Source organism: Cryptomeria japonica, unplaced genomic scaffold (assembly GCF_030272615.1).
Source record: "Cryptomeria japonica unplaced genomic scaffold, Sugi_1.0 HiC_scaffold_26, whole genome shotgun sequence".
Classification (NCBI taxonomy): Eukaryota; Viridiplantae; Streptophyta; class Pinopsida; order Cupressales; family Cupressaceae; genus Cryptomeria; species Cryptomeria japonica.
In genome coordinates this window covers 1,030,990-1,035,000 of record NW_026728848.1, presented here as the reverse complement: position 1 = coordinate 1,035,000, position 4,011 = coordinate 1,030,990, and the positions used below count along the sequence as shown (strand labels likewise).

The 4,011-nt window shown below is 63.2% G+C and overlaps 1 non-coding gene across 1 annotated transcript; it reads right to left on the bottom strand.

The window, feature by feature from the left end:
• Positions 1-2,851: 2,851 nt before the first annotated feature.
• Positions 2,852-2,970, bottom strand: LOC131861360 (5S ribosomal RNA). The gene has a single exon (XR_009360434.1). It is a non-coding gene; the product is annotated as a 5S ribosomal RNA (ribosomal RNA).
• Positions 2,971-4,011: the final 1,041 nt, after the last annotated feature.

The window sequence follows — 4,011 nt, the reverse complement described above, 5'->3', positions numbered from 1 at the left end:
CAGGGTGGGCACCTTACCTGGGCTGCGCACCAGGGCGGGCTCAAGATGGCACGCGCGTTCCGTTTTTTTCACTATCTTTCAAAACGGAAATTTTAAAATCTCCTTTTTTTTTTGCCTTTTCTGGAAATTAGTGAAGGCAGCGCATCAAAGGTGCGCACCTCGCTGCCCACCTTGGTGTGCTCTGAGGTGCGCACCCGGGAGCGCTACGAAGTGTGCTCCAAGGTGCGGCGTGCACGTTGTCGGAGCCCGGTTTGCCCCGGGTGCGCACCTCGCCTGCACCTTGGCCGGGGTGGGCACCTTGGCTGGGTTTGCCCAGGGTGCGCTCCGAAGCGGGGTTACTGGAGCGCCCCCTCTTTTTTTGTCAGAGCGTTTGGTGGGGTTTCTCGCATTGGCTCTTCCCAGGCCCGGTTGTTGGGTGCGCTCCCACCCTGGCGCGCGCGAAGTTGGAAGTTGGGTTAATTGCCCGGGCGCGCACCTTCGCCAGGGTGGGCACCTTGGTGCGCACACCTTGGCTGGGCTGCGCACCAGGGCGGGCTCAAGATGGCACCAGCATTCCCTTTTTCTCACTATCTTTCAAAACGGAAATTTTAAAATCTCGTTTTTTTTTTGCCTTTTATGGAAATTAGTGAAGGCATCGCATCAAAGGTGCGCACCTCGCTGCCCACCTTGGTGTGCTCCGAGGTGCCCACCACGGTGCGCAATGCCGGTGCGAACCCGGGAGCGCCCCGATGTGTGCTCCAAGGTGCGGCGTGCACGAAGTCGGACCCCGGTTTGCCCCGGGTGCGCACCTCGCGTGCACCTTGGTGCGCACACCTTGGCTGGGTTGCGCGGCCTGGTGGGCACCATGGTGCGCACCAAGGAGCGCTCCGAAGTGTGCTCCAAGGTGCGGCGTGCACGAAGTCGGAGCCCGGTTTGCCCCGGGTACGCACCTCGCGTGCACCTTCGCCGGGGTGGGCACCTCGGCTGGGTTGCGCGCCCTGGTGCGCACCAAGGAGCGCTCCGAAGTGTGCTCCAAGGTGCGGCGTGCACGAAGTCGGAGCCCGGTTTGCCCCGGGTGCGCACCTTCGCCGCGGTGCGCACCATGGCGTGCACGAAGTCGGAGCCCGGTTTGCCCCGGGTGCGCACCTCGCGTGCACCTTCGGCGGGGTTGCGCGCCCTGGTGGGCACCATGGTGCGCACCAAGGAGCGCTCCGAAGTGTGCTCCAAGGTGCGGCGTGCACGAAGTCGGAGCCCGGTTTGCCCCGGGTGCGCACCTCGCGTGCACCTTCGGCGGGGTTGCGCGCCCTGGTGGGCACCATGGTGCGCACCAAGGAGCGCTCCGAAGTGTGCTCCAAGGTGCGGCGTGCACGAAGTCGGAGCCCGGTTTGCCCCGGGTGCGCACCTCGCGTGCACCTTCGCCGCGGTGGGCACCATGGCGTGCACGAAGTCGGAGCCCGGTTTGCCCCGGGTGCGCACCTCGCGTGCACCTTCGCCGGGGTGGGCACCTCGGCTGGGTTGCGCGCCCTGGTGCGCACCAAGGAGCGCTCCGAAGTGTGCTCCAAGGTGCGGCGTGCACGAAGTCGGAGCCCGGTTTGCCCCGGGTGCGCACCTCGCGTGCACCTTCGCCAGGGTGGGCACCTCGGTGCGCACACCTTCTCAATGTTTTCTTGCCTTTTCTGGAAATTGGTGAAGGCAGCGCATCAAAGGTGCGCACCTCGGTGTGCTCCGAGGTGCGAACCCGAGAGCGCTCCGAGGTGCCCACGAAGTCGAAAGTCGGGTTAATTGCATTGTTTTCCCCGGGTGCGCTCCGAGGTGCGCAACATCGGCGCGCACCAAGGAGGGCTCCGAAGTGTGCTCCAAGGTGCGCACGATGGCGTGCACCTCTGGTGCGCACGATTCGGAGCTCGGTTTGACCGGGGTGCGCACACCTTGGCTGGGTTGCGCACCTTTTGTGCGCTCCAAGGTGCGCACGAAGTCGGAGCTCGGTTTGCCCCGGGTGCGCACCTTCGCCAGGGTGCGCACCTTGATGCGCACGCCTTGGCTGGGCTGCGCACCTTGGTGGGCGCCATGGTGCGCACCTTTCGTGCGCTCCAAGGTGCGCACGAAGTCGGAGCTCGGTTTGCCCCGGGTGCGCACCTTGGTGGGCGCCATGGTGCACTCCGAGGTGCCCAAGATTGGTGCGCACCAAGGAGCGCTCCGAAGTGCGCTCCAAGGTGCGCGCGAAGTCGAAAGTTGGGTTAATTGTCCGGTTTGCCTCGGGTGCGCACCTTGCGTGCACCTTCGCCAGGGTGGGCGCCTTGGTGCGCACACCTTGGCTGGGCTGCGCACACCTTGGCACCCGCGTTTCCTTCATTTTAAATTTTTTTTTTTTACAATCTCTCAAGTGGGAAATTCTATAATCTCAACTTTTTTTGCCTTTTCAGGAAACTTTTGAATGGAGCGCATCATTGGTGCGCTCCGAAGTGTGCTCCAAAGCTCTCTCCAGCTGCGTGCACCTGCCCCGGCCGCGCACCCGGCCCCGCCCAGCTTCGCTCACCTGTCCCGGGCGTTTGGTGCGGAACCTTAGAGTAAGAAACATCACCGTGCACCTTGGCCAACGTGCGCGACTCGACCGAGCGCGCACTGGCCGAGGTGCACACCGATTTCACCTGGGTGCGCGCGCAGCACCTCGGGCGCACCGGGGTGCGCGCACAACGCCCGGGTTGCACCGTGGCCTGTGTGCTCGGGGTGCCTCGGGTGCGCGCTCGGTGTCGCCCCCCGCGCGCGCGGTAGTGCGGGCAGCGCACCCCGGCCCGGCCCGGCCCCGACGAGAACGCAAACGGGCAAAAGGTTTATTCAAATAGCATTGCGACGCCCGGCGAAAAACTAAAAAAGGGTGCAACACCGGGACTTCCCGGGAGGTCACCCATCCCAGTACTACTCCGGCCCAAGCGCGCTTAACTGCGGAGTTCTGATGGGATCCGGTGCACTAATGCTGGTATGATCGCACCCGTTATGAGCTTGTCGCAGTGTGTACTTAGCAAACCGCGACCCACGTGCGAATCCACCCCGGCCACCCACCCCCGTCGAGGTGCACACCCTCCCTCGCGAAGTGCGCCCCGTTCGCCAAGTGTGAGCCCTGCCCGGGTGCGCGCACCTTGCTAGGGCGTCGGGTGTGCACCCGGCCCGGCCTACGTGCGTGCACCTGGAGGGGGCGTCGTGTGCGTGCAGTGTCCCGTCTGCAACGCGGTGCCCACACACCACCTCGGGCGCAACGACCTGCGCTCACATGTGGGCCGAGTGCACCTTGGTGCATGTTCGGGGCGCCTCGGGTGCACGCTCGATCTTGCCCCGGTGCACCAAGGCGCTCGGTTTGCCCCGGGTGCGCACTTGGTGCAAGGTGGGCACCCAAAATAGGGATCAAGCACCAAAACACAAGTTTCGGGATGCAAAATGGGACCCAAGGACCACAAATGCGTTCCAAGACCCATGATGGGTCCACGAGAACAAAAATGTGTTCCGAGACTTAATAAACAAATATTGGGTTTTAGGAGAAGAAACATGCTCTGATGCCCAAAACGAGAATCGACCCCGAAAAGGCCACAGGCCAAAAGTGGGATGCGAGACAAAAAAAAATGGGACCCGAGGACCAAAATTGGGTTCCCAGGTCGAAGACAGGGCAACCGGACAAGAAACGACCTCTAAGGCTCGAAATGAGTCCCGACGACTAAAACTTGACAAGAAGCACCCATCAGGCACCCAACTCGACACCCATGGGATGCCGACCCACCCGGGCTTCCACCTAGCACACCTTGGCACCCACCCACCCTCGCACCCAACCTCGCACCCAACTTAGCACCTTTGAACCCACATTGGCACTCACCCTGACCCTGGCACCTTGGAACCCACATTGGCACTCACCTTGACCCTGGCACCCACCTTTGCACTCACCTTGGGACCCACCCTGGCTCCCACCTCGGCACCCACCCAGACACCCACCTTGGTTCCTTGGCACCCACCTTGGATCCTTGGCACCCACCCCGACACCCACCT